Source organism: Zosterops lateralis, assembly GCF_965231275.1.
Source record: "Zosterops lateralis genome assembly, chromosome: 2".
Classification (NCBI taxonomy): domain Eukaryota; kingdom Metazoa; phylum Chordata; class Aves; order Passeriformes; family Zosteropidae; genus Zosterops; species Zosterops lateralis.
In genome coordinates this window covers 72,224,670-72,242,109 of record NC_139763.1, presented here as the reverse complement: position 1 = coordinate 72,242,109, position 17,440 = coordinate 72,224,670, and the positions used below count along the sequence as shown (strand labels likewise).

Genomic DNA, 17,440 nt, shown 5'->3' with positions numbered 1-17,440 from the left:
CTCCCTTTGAAAGAATCTGAACTAATCACTTTAGTTACATCTTGTGACAGTGAGACACCTTCTCTTCAGAACTAAATAAAGCCAAACTCCTGATTGACAGGATGGACTGGCTGTGACAGACAGTGAGCAGGGCAGGACAGATGGAGAGAAGAAAGACTAAGGAAGCATGTTACACACCCCTTGCTTGCTGTCTGCAACATAAAATGACACATAGCTCCACTATAGTGAAATATCTCTAGTCTTCCATAGATTTTTGTACTTATGATAAATAAAATACAAAAGTCTGCCTTGTTTTCTGCACTTACTCAGTTCTTGTTCTCAAATTTAAAAAAAAACCCCACAATCCATACAACTGCATTTTTCTTACTTGTTTATAAATGTTGCTTCCTCAGTACTTTTTTTCCCTGAAAATTATGTCTAGTCATTTGGTAGTATCTCATCAGCTTAAGTAAATAAATAAACAAGAGATCTTTTCCTAGGAGACTCTGTGGTTGCATTGTGTAATTAAATAGAAAACATTTGGCAGGTTTGGCTAAACAATGACTGTGCTTCCAAATACTGATGGTGTAAATCAAACTGAAGGAAAACATGTCAAGTCTGTCCATCTCATGAGGACAATGAGGGTCTTACGGTGTTATTTTATGCTTGGATTTGGCCTTAATTCTCTTAATTTTGTGCAAAGAGGATGACCAAATCTGAAAAGATCTGAAAAGACTGCAGTCTTGCCAATTAAATCTGCAGAAAAGCTGAGCTGGTGACTTCAATTTAACCGCACAGTTGGCACTGTGCTTGTGTTTCAATACTTCAGTTGCCTTTGGCAATGAGATGAGAATAAAATGTATCTCTGAACTAACAGCCAGCATCTTTTTCTCAGAAATGTAACTTCAGTTGTGTAAAATCTTTAGCATACATGAAAGCAAAAAGGGATTTTGCAGAGCCACGTGTCCAGAGCTCTTTCTGAGTCACTTCTGCCTTGCACTGAGATGCACATGTACTAGGTACTTGAGTTTGCAAAAAGTAGATGCTGACTTTGGGCCCCATTTTGTGAAGATCAGGCCCTTAGTATGAAGTTAGTATAGAAAGAGTGAAAATCTACAGACAAAACAAAGATTAGGGCTTGAAATGCGCCCCTTCTCCCTTCAGAAAGAGTCTGCCAGAAAGCACAGTAAATTTAGTCACAGTACAATGCCTATTACTCTCAGCGCGTGATTAAAGCTGCTTTCCCTTGGACCACACACACATGTACTCTGTGCCCCTCTTGGGAGAAATGTCTCTTTCTGCCCACGGCCCAGATGAATTATAGTCACAACCACTTTGAAGATTTACAGAACACACAAAGGGGCAACCTGAAACAAGAATGGTATTTCCCTGAAATGCATCTCTTCTCAATGAAGGCATTTTCTTGGGAATATGCAAGATGTGATTGCAGTTTACTGATACAGTGCTCATTATTATGAAGGCATTTCAGAAAGAACTTGAATTTCTCATTGCTCTAAATCCCATGACTTTATAACCTGGTGCAAAAATCCTGGAGAAAAGGTGTGGGAAGCTGTGGGATGATAGATCCTCGGTGGTTTTATGGCATTAAGGATTTGGCTCTGTGACATGTCAGAAATCGTCCAATGTCCCCATTCTGGCTGCAAGTTCCTGTCCTCACTTCCATGGGATGAATAACTACATCCATCAGGGAATTTGTTCTGTGCATGATCTCCTTTCCCTGGGGAGTTACCAACAGGTTTTTAAACATGGTGCTTTAGTCTGCGCTTTTACACAGAAAAAAAATATTCACAGAATTTAGTGTGTCCTTACCAGCTGGTTCTCTAGGTACTTGAATTTTGGGCTAGCTCGTCTGCCTTGGGACCTGGGCTGATCCTACATTCCACTTTAAACCAGGTGGGAATTTTCCCTCTTTTCAATGGGGAAGGAGACTTTACTGTGGCAGTGTTGATGGTCTGTATTTTTCTGCAAAAGCTGCAATCCCCTGGGAAGGACTGTAGCACACAATGGCAGTGGGAAAGGGCATGCCATGCAATGAGTCACGGGTCAGTGGGGGATGAGATGTTGCCACAAAATAAAACTTCTTCTTAGAAGACTCAGTGTGTCAAATCGGCATCCTGCTCCCCCAGCTTCCTCACTGTCCCAGGGAATATTCCTGGGGAATATTATGGAGCAGATCCTCTTGAGTGCCATCATGCAGCACATACAGGACAACCAGAACACCAGGCCCAGGCAGAATGGGTTTGTGAGAGGTGGGTCCTGCTTCATCAACCTGGTCTCCTTTTTAACCAGGTAACCTGCCCCGTGGATGAGGGAAAGGCTGTGGATGTAGTCTCTCTGGACTTCAGTAAAGCCTCCAGTACATGTTGTCTCCCACAGCATTTTCCTAGAGAGCCTGGCACCTTACAGTTCTTCTCTAGTTTATAAACATCTGGATCTCTGGGCCCAGAGAGTGATGGAAAATGGAGTTAATTCCACCTGAGGGCTGGTCACAAGTGATGTTTCTCAAGGCTTAGTATTTGAGCCAGCCCTCTTTAACATCTTTATTGATGACCTGGACCAATGGATCAAGTGCACTCTCAGTCAGTTTGAGGACAACACCAAGTTGGGCAGGAGTGTTGACCTGCTGGAGGGCAGGAAGGCTCTGCAGAGGGATCTGGACATGCTGGATCAGAGGGCCAGGGCCAACTGTATGAGGTTCAGCAAGGCCAAGTGCCTGATCCTGCACTGGGGTCACAACAACTCCAGGCAGCACTGCAGGCTGGGGGCAGTGGCTGGGAAGCTGCCTGATGGAAAAGGACCTGGGGGTGCTGGTCAGCAGCAGCTGAACATGATCCAGGGTGTGCCCAGGTGGCCAAGAAGGCTGATGGCATCCTGGCCTAGATCAGCCATGGTGTGGCCAGCAGGACCAGGGCAGTGACTGTCCCCCTGTCCTGGGCACTGCTGAGGCCACATGTCAAATCCTGTGCTCAGTTCTGGGCCCCTCCCTGCAGGAAAGACACTGAGGGACTGGAGCATGTCCAGAGAAGGGCAGCGGAGCTGGGGAAGGGTCTGGAGCACAAGTGCTGTGAGGAGCAGCTGAGGGAGCTGGGGGTGTTTAGCCTGGAGAAAAAGAAGCCTCAGGGGGACCTCATCAACTGCCTGAAAGGAGGCTGTAGCCAGGTGGAGGTCCACCTCTTCTCCCAGGCAACCAGCAATAGGGTGAGAAGACATAGGTTCAAGCTGTGCCAGTGGAGGTTCAGGCTAGACATCAGGAAGAGTTTTTTCACTGAAAATGTGGTTAAGCATTAGAATAAACTGCCCAGGGATGTGGTAGAACCACCATCCTTGGAACTATTAAAGAAATGACTGGACATGGTTCTCAGTGCCACGGTCATGTAGTTGAGGTAGTGGGCAGTCAAAGATTGGACTGGATGATATCGGAGGTCTTTTCCAATCTTAATGAATCTATGATTCTATGATTCTGCAAACTGTGGAGTTCAGGGTAAGCATTGCTTTGCGTATGGTTTGCTTTGAGAATCTGGAAGAGGCATCTGTAAAAGCAGGATTGTCTCCAACAGATTGCCCAAGTTAAGACAAACCTAAGCAGCCCTTCTGAAAGTTTTTCCTACTGATGCGTTTATAATACAGTATTAAAGCCTAAAGGCTTCTACTCATTTTAAAAAAGGTTACTTTAAAGTGGTAATTTTTCCAGTTTTGTATTGGATGGCTCCTCAGACTTTGTGAGTAGATCACCATTTGTAATTTATTTCCATTGAAAGTTTACTTTGAGAGAAGTATTTGCTCTCCATTGGAAATTTCAATACTTAATTATACCCAAAAAAGAAAAGGCCTGAACCCAAAAGGTTCTGGGTCTTGTGCAAAAAGTATAAAGTGCTGTTTTGCAGGTGATGCCACAGTGCCTCATGAGAGATGGGGTTCAGTTGCTTAAAGTCTCCACATAGTTTCAAGGGAAGGTTCCTGACCAAAGGGGCTCTTTCACAATGCAGAAAGGATGTCTGCTGGTAAGTTCTTGTCCCTCATCTAGAGGCCTTCTTTGCAGCACACCCTGCTTGCAGCAGATGGTGGATGTATGTGGCATTACACTCACAACTCTTACAAGGCTCCAGGGGAGTGTTTTAAATTCACTGTTTAGTGCATCAATAGATTCCTGGGGGAAGTACAAATAATCTCAAATTCACCCTAGTTAAAAGCCTGACAGGTGAACTTCCCCTTGTTTTCTATGTATTTGGCCTTCATATATAATCCTTTATGAATTTTGACATGTGTTTTGACAACTGATTGAAGTCAGGCTCTCGAGCTTTTCCCAGGCATCCCAGGGGAGCAGGTGATGTGTATCAAACCCTTTTGGTCCTATTCTTGTGGGAGGTGTTTAGAGAACCCAAATCCCCAGCTGCCAGTGGGGGTATTGGGTGTTATACTGAAGACTGAACCAGGAGAACACTGTGGTAAATAGAAAAGTTTGTCCACTCTAAACTCTGCATCAGAGTGGAGCTTAGTTTGCTGCAGAAATACTTCCACAGATCAAATGTGACATTTATTTTAAATTAAACCAATTTCAATACAGAAAATGATGCATTGTTAATACATTTATGATTTCTATGTTATGTCATTGTTAAAAGTAAAATATAAGTAATATTAAAAGACCATGGTTTATTGTAGTGAATTCATTCATTTTCTGAAGGACTTGAAAAATTGAGTTTGGGTATTTCTACAGGATTTTTTTCAATTCTCATTTGTTTATGATTGTGCTTCTGGTATTTTGGTTACATCTGGTTTCTGTCTAAATTACCAGTCCAATAATCAGACTACAAAGTAGGCAGAATTATATTACCATAGTTTTTAGAAAATGCTAGTAAGTTTGTAGAACTTGCATAGAAGTTTTCAGTGTAAATCAAATCTTTTCATGTGAGGTGCACGGAAAACAGGAACTGGTATTAGCAAAGGTTTCTCAGTGCACGTGAAGCAGCAGCCCACATGACTGGGGTTATGTGGCCACCATGTGGTAACACAGGGAAACGTTAAACTGAATTTTTACTTAGCATATAGTTTTTCTGTAAATGACTTGTGGAAGTGCATACGTTCATTTTCTCAAGGATATTCCTTGAATAATTTCCTTTTCATTTACAGAATTAAGTAATTTAAAAAATAGGCAATTAACATTGCAGTACCTGACTCACAGTACAGGAGTTATCGTGCAATGGAATTTCGTCTGTCTGCATGAAAGGGAACTTTTTTAGAGAAGAAAATAATTCCTGTGTAACTTCCAAAACCACTCATGATAGAACAGAAAAACCCAGTATCCGTACATCAGTTCCTAGACAGAAAATTGTGACATTGAAAAAAATGGAAAAACAGACATTTGAATTTGAATAACAATATAGTTTAATTGAGAGCTGTTAGACATCTCTCAGGAGTAACAGGTGGGCCCTGAAGTAGCAGAAAACATCTCAGAAAACCTTCAGCTCTGGAAAACAACTCCTTCATTCTTCTTGTTTGCAAAAAAATTGAAAATCCAGTTTCTAAATTCCTGTGGATAAACACAAGTAACAATATGAAGGATATAAATGATGATTTTTCTTTTTTGTATGAGGGGTAACTAATATTAATTTCTGGTGACATGGTTATCTTCACTGTTCAACAACTGGAAATCTAAGAAAGAAAGTAGATGAGGGTCTTGCAAGGATCTATGAATTAAAAGGTGAATGCAGACACATTGGCCTTGTAGTGACTGTGGATGGCCTGGTTCTCCCAGCCACCAGTAAGTACCACAAAACACATAAAATAAAATGTATCTGTTCCACAGCAGGATGGAGTTCCTCCGAATATCCAGCTAGAAATAACACCACATAGACAGATCCAATTTTGGAGTGATTTTCTTGCTACTCAAGGTTCACACTGCTCCAATGATATTACATTGCCTCCATAAAGATGTTTTTAAAAATCATGTAAAACCAGCTGAATTATTCCAGCCGTATCTAGAAATATTAGGTCTTTTTTTCTTCTGTAAGTACAGATGGGCTTTGTTGCACCAGCAAATTTCTTTTAGGCTTTCAGTGTATTCTGAAGCAAGGGGATAATATATTTGCTTTGTGTTGGCTTGTTGTTTTCTTCTTTGGTTGCAAAAAAGGGAAGAAGACGTGCCCAAATTTCCATTGCCCTAACTCTCCTGTGTCCAGGGACATAAGCCCTTGAAACAGTTAATGAAAGGCCAAGGGAGAAAGATCTGTATGAACTTCCTGTTAAATATTGGCAGATATCATTTCAAGACACATTTATTTCATGTTAATGCTCAGCCAGCCTTAACTTGTACAGCAAATATTGACCCAAACAGTGGCACTCTGGCAAAGAAATCATGAGTTGCAGTTCTGTGCTTTGTTCTGCTCCTGAACACCTCCCATGTAATTTTCTGCCAGCATATATTTTGGGATAGGATAATGTAAGACTTTTCTTTTTCCTGTGAGAAATCTTACTAAATCAGTTACTTTGCATAAACTCCATAGGTTGCCTTGGGTGACTAAACTTCCAAATTGAGGGGTTTAGGATAGTAGGACTAAAAAGAGCTGCTCTCAAGCAGATTCTTTTTTTTTTTTTTTTTTTTGCTGAAGTCCTTTCTGGGTGTAAACAACTCAAAAAACCTTCATCCAGGGAAGATGATAGGCATATACTTAATACTGTTTACATTCACCAAAATACATAAAAATATTTGAAGAACTGAATAGCATGTGCTTATGGGTTTGCTGACTCAGACTCTTTGTAAGTAACTATCAGCTCTGACAAAGGTTGTAATTTTTAATGCCTATTCCTCTTTTCTCTACTTAGTATTTAAAGAAAAGATCTTTCTTTCTACTTGAAGAGTAATGACACATTGAGCTATTTATTCACTGCCTGTAGGCACTAATGCTTTGAAGCACTCTAAAATCCAAGAACTTATATATATAAATATACACACATATATCTGGTTTAAAATTTATTTCTTTGTATGTTTATCCCATCTATTTAGCTATGTGTAATGTTTTCCCATTGATAAAGGAAATGTTGTGTCTTTATGCCTTTTAGTCAAATCTTGAGACATAGGTTTGCCAATAAAGGAAGCACAACAAAGAGAGTTTATATCACCTTTGACTAACAGACTAACACCTTTCTCCTATTTATTGAAAGCATTATGAATACTTTTTAAACTTTTTATAATTAGGTGATATGTTGGCTGTAACATTTTCTCATAGCCTCAGAGTGGCTACTATTTTTGTAGTCATTTACCTAAGAGTAGAACGTAAAATAGAAATTACAAAGGAATATTTATGCCTTAGTCTCTGATTTTGCAGCAAGCAGCTTCCAAGCACAGCGATCAGGTCTTTGATGTCTTACATCAGAAAGAATGTCCTTTGAAATTCCTGCCAGATACAGGCCTAAGTTTCAACTTATCTTTGATACATATACTCCTGTCCTGTCCTGTCCTGTCCTGTCCTGTCCTGTCCTGTCCTGTCCTGTCCTGTCCTGTCCTCTCCTCTCCTCTCCTCTCCTCTCCTCTCCTCTCCTCTCCTCTCCAAAACTCTTTTGCAGCTCCCATTGCCACCTCCAGCATAATAAATAATTCTGCAGAGTATCCCATTCCTGGCACTTATACTGCTGCTTTTTGCATCCTTGCACTGATAACACATAAGCCCAGGATGTTTTGCTGGTGGAGCAGCCGGTGCTCTGCTTCCACCAGGGAGCACTATCCCACCGCTGGCCACCCCCCTCTTCTCTCCCACGCAGCTTTAACCACTTGCTTGCAAAACGTGCAGCTTTGCTTACACCGGTGTAGTTCTTTACGGACAGATATTTTGCAGGATGTTTTAGTTACGTAGGGCAGAACCAGACAGACAAAGCAATTACCCTTTTCTCCAGCTGCTGACTTGCTGCTGCTCTATTGTATTATAGGGCTAAGCTTTCACTGAAATCCTGCTGCTGGGCGGCAACAACAAATGGAAAATTATATTCTTCAGTCTGCTGTTTTTATCCTAACACAGCTCTTTCCTGAGACCTCGATTGCTGAGTAAATTTGAACATCTTTTCAACCTTTTCATAAGCCTCCCAAGTGACTTTTGGTTTTGCCTACCAATCCTGAGCATTGATCTCAGCATTTTTATAAAACAAACCATGTTCCTACACTGCTTTCACCATGGGTGACCTGACCAGTAACACACCTGCATCAGATCCTCAAGCCAGGAAGGAAGCACAGCACCTTTTTATATTTTCTTCACAATCTACGTGCTCTTACACATCACCTCAGATAGCAAACCATAATGAAATGCAGCTTGCCCTTGGAGGGAAAGGTCTGCAGGCAGACAGGATTCCCAAAGGCAGAAGAACTGGGAAAGTTTCTTATATATCTTCTTCAGTGCAGGAGACTTGAGAGTCTGCAAAAGCAGCTTGGGTTCAGATTTATCACTCTCCCCAGCTCTCTCCTCCCCGTCCAGCTGCTCAACACCACAACCTCAAGGCTGGAATCCACTGTTCAGTCCAGTACTCTTCTACCATGCTCAACCAGATGTTACAAAAGATCTGTATACACAATGGTAAGAGAACACAAAAGAAAGGATGATGGGCAGAATGGCTAAAACCTACACAGAAGACTTTGTTTTTGAGAGCCCCTGTGAAAAGCCTGTTACTTCCAATTTTAAACAAATGAGCACTACACAGAAACATTTCTCTTCAGTTCAGATTTCTTCACCTTGAGAAATAAAAAAAGTTCTAGCTGACTGCCATGATTTAAAAGAAAAAAAATTGCACACATTTGTGTAAGCATCTTTTTGTTCCAATTGCAGTAACTGCAGATTATAGTTTCATATCTCAGACAGATATACTTCAGCCCTTAAGGATACCTTTCCTGTGTTTCAATGATAATGAGTCTATGTGCTTACACTCCCAAAATGAGTATTCTCTTTTGACTGTTGCTGCCCTGTTCTCATCCATGACCCTTCTCAGGACAGGTTTAACACTCAGGACGGGGGTTAGTGGCTTGCACCTCCTCTTGTCAGACCTCAGACAATTTTTAAAGCTTGAATTAACACATCGGAAGAAAACTGTTGTTTCCTTGGAGATTTCAAAGCATAATTGTAGTTATTTGAAACACAAATAAAACTCTTCCATGAGCAATGGGGAAGACACACTTGCAGATTTGACAGATAAGAAAAATTGCTTATTCTGCAACCATTAAACTGCCTGAGTCAGACTAAAAGCAACTGCTACATTTCTTTTCTTTTCTCTTTTCTTCCTAACTCATCTTACTGGAAGTGCATGGGAGAGCTGACTATGTGGGAAATGCTTTCTGCATCCAGCTCTACCCAGAACAGCTTGCTCTCTTCTGACTTAATTTTTAAATGTGAGAAATTTAGGATTTGACAGTTATAGGAACATGAACTTCCTGTAGCAATTCTGAAGATGTGAAGCAAACATATGTATTTTTTCATTTACTCAGTGTTTTAATTTTCCATAACAAAAGGTGTTGACACCACCTGCTTAGATCAGCATGACTAGCAAAGTAGTGAGGCTTTATTGACAGAACTAACTTGGCAAGTTTCACGAAACTATATTAATCTTCAGTACTAGATCGGGATCACCATATTTTTGTCCATTTTTATATGTCTTTCGAAGTTTATGCATGCCTTGCTAAGTGGCACTCTAAGAGGTGAGACTACCTGGAATCATGTCTTTTTGGCTAGCACATAAAAATCAGTGATTTTTTTTCTTTAAGTAAGGAAAAGTGATTTGAGGGGGATCTAACTCTAAGATTCTGAAAAAAGCTTGTACAAAAGAACTGGAAAACAAAATGTAAAACAGGAGGTGAAAACAAATCCAATTAATTCTTATCAGTTCAGAATAACAAGTCAGACTGAATACATTTTCATCTGTGCTTAAAACCAAAGTTAAAAAAATTGACTGGAAAAATGTGCATATTGGTGAAGGAGGAAAGAGAAATACATGGTCTTCTAAAATATATTTAGGAATTTTGTCTCTAATTCCTTTCTCAGATATTTCTAGCCTAGAAAACATTGGGTGGGGCTTTTTTGTGGGAAGGAGGGAGGAGGAAGAAACACAAGTGTTATAGCTGAACACTTCTTTCATTATCTTTTTTTCCCCTTTAAAATATCTAAACTGTGCCAGTATTTTAACTCAGACTACCAATATACATTTTTTGGAACGTATTATTTTGTTCTTTCAAGTCCTGTTTTGTGACAAATGTACCAAATGTCATAGAAAAGAAATCCATGAATTCCAATCTTTAAACAGACATAACTTCTCATTTGTCCCCATGATGTCCACTGGGCCTGGGCTCCTATCTGTGACAATGTCCTACTAGTGGTGTGAAGTGAGATAAAACCAAACAGGTTTCCTTAATAATTGAGCATCCAACACTAGCCATATCACTTATAACTTGTTTCAGGTACTACAGATTCGTGTCTTGTTTTTTCCTTGGAAAAATGGAGAAACAAAGGAATAAATCTGGTTCTTGGAGAAAACGCTTTGTGCAATTCACACTTAGTAGGTAAACATAGAGTTCAGTCCATTTTCAGATATAGACATGGGGTGAAAAGAAAGTGAATTTTCATTTTAACAGGTAGGTTAATCTAAAGGCTAGGTTTCCTTCTTCTGCCCACATTTCTGCAAGATTTATGGGTTAATAAATTAGGACTCATGATAATCTCAGTTATACTGGAGTTCAGCATTCAGATTAATTCAGCTGGAGTTTCTACACCAGGCTTTTCCTTCTTCTCTCCAACTGATTAAATGTCTCAGCTTTAAATGAACTTGAAAGCCTCAGTTCAGAGACAGATGCAGGCTGTTTTATCCACTTACAGCACTTTGAATAATGCAATCAGATTGTGTAACCTTCTAGCACTATAAAAGTTTTTCAGTACTAAAGTGACCCCTGTTTTGCCCATGCCTATCTAATGAGTTTACTGGATCTATATCTCATTGAGTCATAATGATGACATGGTGATAGGATTAATTATTTTTTTGGAGAAGGTGTGGTAAGTTGTATGACCTGTTACAATTTCAAGTTTGGGTGAACCTTGCTGGTAATTTGTGTTGATCTATGTTTATGTCTACTTTTAGGAACTGTGCTTAAACCAGGTTTTTGTGAGGTCAGGGTGTCAATCTTTCTCATGTAGGATAGCTTTACTCAGGAAAATTCAGAAAATATAGTGAAGACCTATGTGGTGATTTGTTTGGTTTTTTTCTTATGTAGAGTAAAAGATATTCAAAAATCCATGCAGTTTATGTTAGGAATAGCATTGAGAAAGTTATTTCAAAACTTCATATACAGTCCCTACCCCAGGAGTTTTTGTGCCTAGTTCAGAGTTGCTGCAATCAAAGAGAAAGCTGTAGTTTTCTGTAAGCAAGAGAGACAGGAAAGGAGCCTTGTAGGCCACTAAATAGCCTGGAAACACTGCACCAGCTTTTCGTGCAGACAAAGTGACACATACAGGTGGGAAAAACAATCATTCCACATACAGTGGTGGACTAGGAAACATAAATTAGGTTGTAAAATCTTTATTGTGTCATTGGAGGAAAATTAAGCTTACATTTGTGATTAAATATAAAGAGATTTGATAAACAGTGGATTGGGCAGAGCCCTGCTACCATAAGTTGTTCTGCAAGCAGGCTGCAAAATGCAGCAAGACCTGATTCCTTAAATATTCCTTAAAAATTCCTGTGTGTTGGCATGAGGTGGATCAGTTCAGCCTTGGATCAATCCCCCACTACCAGGTCTGTTTACCAAAGGTGTCCCCTGAGCATATTCCACAATTGTTACAAGACAGTGCTACAGCATTTCTTATCTCCTATGCAAATATCACTCCCTGGTAGAGTCCTGTCCCTGGCATCCTTGCTTCCATCTAGTCTAAACGCTTCTGCAGATGGGCCTTCTTGTCCTGTGTGCCAGATCATGCCTTGGTCACAAATTACCATTGCTGTTGGAATTTCCCCTTCAAATAGGGCAAATTCCCTCTCAATGGGGAAAGACATCTGAGAAAAAGGGATCTTGGAAGCTAACAGGTGCATGAAAACATGAATTCAGAGCACAGAAGTGGTCAAAAGCTAATCTGGACATTAAAAACGATTTGAAAAACCTGGAGAGAAAAGCTGAGACACCTCAATGGCACTGTAAGCATCAGCTTCTTAAATAGTCCTTGCAGATCTCATCTCCTCCCATTTGGAAATCTGCTAATTGCCACTAGTTAAAATTTTAATATTTGAAATAAAGTGATGAAGAAATTACATTCCCATTCTTGACCCATATTTTTCCTTTTTTTTTTGTACCTCAGTAAAACATTTTGAAAGATCTGGAAGGTAGTAAAAGTCAGGTACACAGTGTACCTCTAACCAGTTCAGATCAGAGCTGCAGAGTATTGTGCATTATGAAGTCCACAAATGGGATGATTCAGAGGTGAAGGCAAGAAATTTTATACTAAACAATTATGAAATAGAATGGCAGCAGAAGAAATTCTTCCAAAGCTTCATTAGTTACATTTTTCTTTGTGCTCTGAAGCATGAATATCTATATATCTTGTAGTTGTAAACCGCTGGTTACAGGAACTTGAAGTCAGTCTTTCTTCTTCCCTGCCCTGACTAGCTAACACCATTAATAAGATCAGTCTGATTTACTTGTACCCTCACAACTCTACTTTTGTAAGCATATATGAATGCTAAACAGCTTCTGACACTGGTCAAAAGTGGTTAAGTTGTGACAGAAAACTTTAAAGGATAGAAGTGGCAAGTACATATGGATGGGACAGCTCCCTGACACCAAGGCAATTAATTAGAGAAGAGAAGTAGCCCACCCTCTAGTGGCACACCTCCTCACTTTCCTATAAACATATTAATATATGTGTGTAAGTAGGTATGTCTTTTTCTTACCTTTGACTCTCACTCTTGTTTTTGTCATTGTTTTTTCCACACTGACTTACACTAGAAAACTCCTTCCAGAAGATTTTTTCTGCTTGTAACATCTGTCTTTTCTGAGGAAGGTAAAACAAAGTAGAATGACTTGCTTTCATAAAAATTGCAAGTGGAGAAGATTGATATGCAAGCAGAAGACTATTTCAGCTGGCATGTAGCCAGGTGAAAAAAGCTCCCATATTATAATTTTATGAAGGATTTTTGTACCTTCATCTGTCAGGAACAATGCTAGGAGCTGTCAGCACCTCTAGCATCCCAGTGCATGGGAACGTCTTGCCCAAACAGTTCTTCAGTTCAGAGTCAGGAGAAAATCAAAGACAAAATGTAATAATAAATGTGGCAAACTGAAATTATTTACTATTGTGGCCTTTGCCTTAAAAATATGCACCACGAGTATGATTTTTTTCCTTTCCTCTCCTTGTGATGATATGGGTGGGTGCTGTTAAGCCCTGGCAGACTCAGTTAATCTCACAGAACTAATAAATTCAGATTTTCTGAGGCAGCAGGGAACTCTGCTTGAAGACCTTCCTCAGCCTAGAGGTATGTCTACTAAGATAAAATTAAGAACAGCAAGAATAGACTGTCCCTCAAGGCTTTGCTGGCTTTCCAGCTGCAAAGCTGGTACAAGAGTTGGGCTGTGGCATCATGCTGGGTTTACATCTGTAGTCTAACATTTAAAGGTAATCCTTATGACTTTTTAACATACCATGGGGGCTACTTGTTGAGGATCAAGGACCTGCAATCAGCTCCCTGCTGGCTGCTCTTCCCTCTTCATTTCACCTCAGTACTCCTGTGGAGAGTCAGCCTTTATGTTTAAAGATTAATCTAGAAGGATCACTCTTGGAATTTTAATAATTAAATGCTTCAAAGAGCTACTAAAACAGCTTAGAGACAGTTGTTTTATACATCACAGTGTTCTTTTATTTTCACAGAAGAAGAAAAGTGAATATCAGTAATTACACTTTTGTTGCTTTGAAGAGCAACTAGAATTTTAATACTAACTTTACAGATTATATCATATTCCTCACAGGACCCTTGGCCTCTGGTGATTATTTCTGATGTTAATATATAATAATACCTGTGTTTTAACTGCAGATGGTGCTGGAGGATGCACATGGGCTCCAGCCAGCCATGAATCAGTGAAGCTGCAGGTGAGATAAACCAGCCAGGAAACACTCTCTATTTAATGAAACGCCGAGGAAAGAACTCCACAACTAATACTAGTTGTTAGAGACGTATGTATTTATTGATGTTGAGATGCATGGGGAATAATTTCACCAAAGACATGCATAACCACCAGGGAACTTGCCCCTCTTATTATTCCCCGAGGTCTTCCATATTCATGACATTCCACAGTCCCCCTTTATACATATTGATTCGCTGACCCCATCCATCCTCCCTTGGTATAGTAATTACCCCACACCCTCCTGGGCATGCTCAGTCCTTAGTGGTGGTGGTCTCCAGGCCATGGTAGTGGTCTTCTGACATTCACTTCTTCACCTTTATCTCTCCCATGTGTGATTTGGCACTCTTGGCATGTTTTCAAGGGAACATAGCATCTTAGAGTCTGTATTCTTTTTTTTATCTGCACCCTTACCCTGTTCTTCTGCTGTTTAGGCTAGTTCTTCTAGTTTTTCTTCTGAGTATGCCGACGGTTTCCCATACTTGTGGTGCTCAGATATATGCAGAAGGGTAACAGACACAGCATTTAGTGTTCACTAAATGTCTTCTAAAATGCAATCTCATATATTCTACAGTACTATTTGTAATACATTCTAACATATAGTATATGTTCTTAAATCCACTATAAAGGATCAGCTGGGATTTTTTCAAATTGATGTCTCATTTAATTGGTATTAAAATTTGGACAGGAAAAAATGCTCAAGGATGTTGCGTCCCACACTCTTTGCTCCTTGCTGTGAGGTAAGTACTGCAGAAAATAATTATTTCAATAGTATTTTAAATTTAATTTTCAAAGCCAAAGCTCAACAAATAAATATGTTGAGATGGTTTCCTTTATTACAAGGCAGATCACTTTAACAAACTGAAGCTGTCATTTTTGGCATTGTTATAATGGTGAATAAAGTCACAAAGCCAAGCTACACCTTTAATCAGTTTTTTTTACTATCATACAACTATTTGAAACATTACATGATGTAGGAGCAAGGCAGAAAAATACAATTTATAGGAACACAATGTTGTGATGATGTGAGAGCAGATGGAAAAAATACATTACAGGGTTCCAGCACTTATAACCCCATACTGTATTTGGAACTACATTATGAAGAAAAGAAAGCACAACGCAGCCAAGTTAAAGTCCTGTTCATGATATGTTTTGATAAGTCCACATTGAGAACCATATGTAAAAGAAATTGTGGGGTAAGTAATTGATATGAATTATCGGTATACTTGGAGTTTAATTTGTAGACTTGAGGTTTTAATTCATCTGTACTCTTGTGAAACATCTAGGGTTCCTTGTGCAGTAAAAATTTGTGAGAAAATTGCCACTCATCTCCAGGTTTAGAAGTGCAATTCCAAAATTATAAAAGGAATAGGCTACCTCCCCAACAAAAAAATGCCAAGAAATGACAAAAAAACCCCTTTTTTAAAAAAAAAAAAAATCTAACATTGTGTAGAAACTTATCAGTGTTGTTAAGTTCTGCAATATTTTGTGGTTTATTAACAACACACCATTAAAGTGGCAGATTGCAACTAAAGAGAGCCATTATAGCCTGATACAGCCTTGGAACTCTCCCTGACTGAACCACAGCCAGAGGGGAATGGTACCATTCATTGTGGCTGGAGTTTTGAAAACAGTATCCAGTGGTATTGGAAACTATCTCCAATTGTTTTGGAAACTCTGGTAATTACTGACCTGAGGAGGGAAATTTTGCAGATGATGAATGCTAATCATCTTGCAGTCCTGTAAAGAGCAGTCCTAAGTGAAGCCCTTTGAGCTCTCCAGGACTGCAGTGCACTGCAACAGCATCTCCTGCTGTAGGGGATGCCTCTCAGAGCTCTCACTCTTTTGGGTTTGCAAAATTCAGAGGACCCCCAGAGAGACAGCAGGACCTGGGCTGCTGCCGCCAACTCTTGAGACTCAGCTCTCACCTACCAAGAAACCTCAAGGCATTTGACATGGGTATTTCACTGACACTCAAGGGGAAATTTTAACAAGTTCCCTGATAAATACTTTGTGTCTGTGTGTGAGCAATTGAATAGATTCAAATACTCTCTTAGCAAGTGTAGTATGAGTGTAACTATCTCAAATCTATAATTAAATCCTGTTATAATTGTAGCAAATCCTATTGAATCACTTCATCTATTACACAAAGATTAAGTGCTGCTAAACCCTCTTGCACCCTTACCTCTGAAAATAATTCTTAATTGACTCTAATCTGATTTTTTTTTGGGATGTTTCATCCATGTAGTAAGTATTGAACCTTGACATTGAACACGGTGGTGCTTTTACAGGTTTGCTTTAAACTTGCTTTTACTGATATATTTGATGGTGACTTATTTAAGTGACCTAAACCAGTCATTCATGACAAATTGGCACAGTCAGCCTAAATCAGGACTCACAACAGACCTCCTTACCTTGGCACTTCCACCATCACTGATGGGCTCAGATGGCCAGAGAAGGATCTGTTTTGGACTGGGGCAGTGGTGGCTCTGACAGACATAGGAGAAGCTTCAGGCTTCTGGTAGAAATCTGCCTGTCTTGAATAATTTTTAAACTTTTTCAACCACACCTTGCATTATAAAATGAAGCAATTTAAAGCATGGGTCACTTCCTAATGCTCTGGCCAGCCTGGATACTCAAGTATTAATCAATACAGAAATAGAAAATATTGTAAAATACTAGCAGATGAGTTATATTTTTTTACTACAGAGCCTGACTTTGTTTCTAACACAAATAGAAAAATAAATTCTGAGGTAAAGCTGCCACTTGAACCATAATTCACTATGCATGGAATTGGGCAGCAGATAGAAGTTCCAGTTCTGTGCTGTGAATCATTGGACACCTGTGGATTTGCAGGGCCATCACATGCGTCCATCCATGCACACAATTCAGCCTTCCCTCTGGACAAACACCTTGCCATTAGACACCCATAACTGGCTGGTTCCTGTTGTGCTTCAGCTTGAACTCTGAATTTAATTTCATGGCTTTCTCAGTCATTTGATGTTATTTGACCATAATTTTTCTGTTTCTTAATTGGCTTCACCTTTAATGACAAAATTTAAAAGAAAATGAGGAAGATGTGTATATTCTACTATCATACCACTCTATCAGAGGCCCTTTCAGGCCCATTATCACATCAGTAGAGGTGTTGAGATCTGATGGTACCATTAAGCACAAAATGTATGAAACACTACTATGATACTATCAATCTGCATCTTAATTAAACTCTTAAAACTGTACCACTTTCCAGACATGACAACACAACCATGGTAGAAATTAATTTACAAAACTTTTCCTGGTATAGATCCTCAG

At 39.6% G+C, this 17,440-nt stretch overlaps 1 long non-coding RNA gene across 1 annotated transcript; it reads right to left on the bottom strand.

Annotated features, from left to right (window-relative positions):
- Positions 1-5,364: 5,364 nt before the first annotated feature.
- Positions 5,365-13,745, bottom strand: LOC310906492. The gene is made up of 2 exons (XR_014589410.1): positions 13,652-13,745; positions 5,365-5,527 (listed from the first exon to the last, which is right to left on the bottom strand). It is a non-coding gene; the product is annotated as an uncharacterized lncRNA (long non-coding RNA).
- Positions 13,746-17,440: the final 3,695 nt, after the last annotated feature.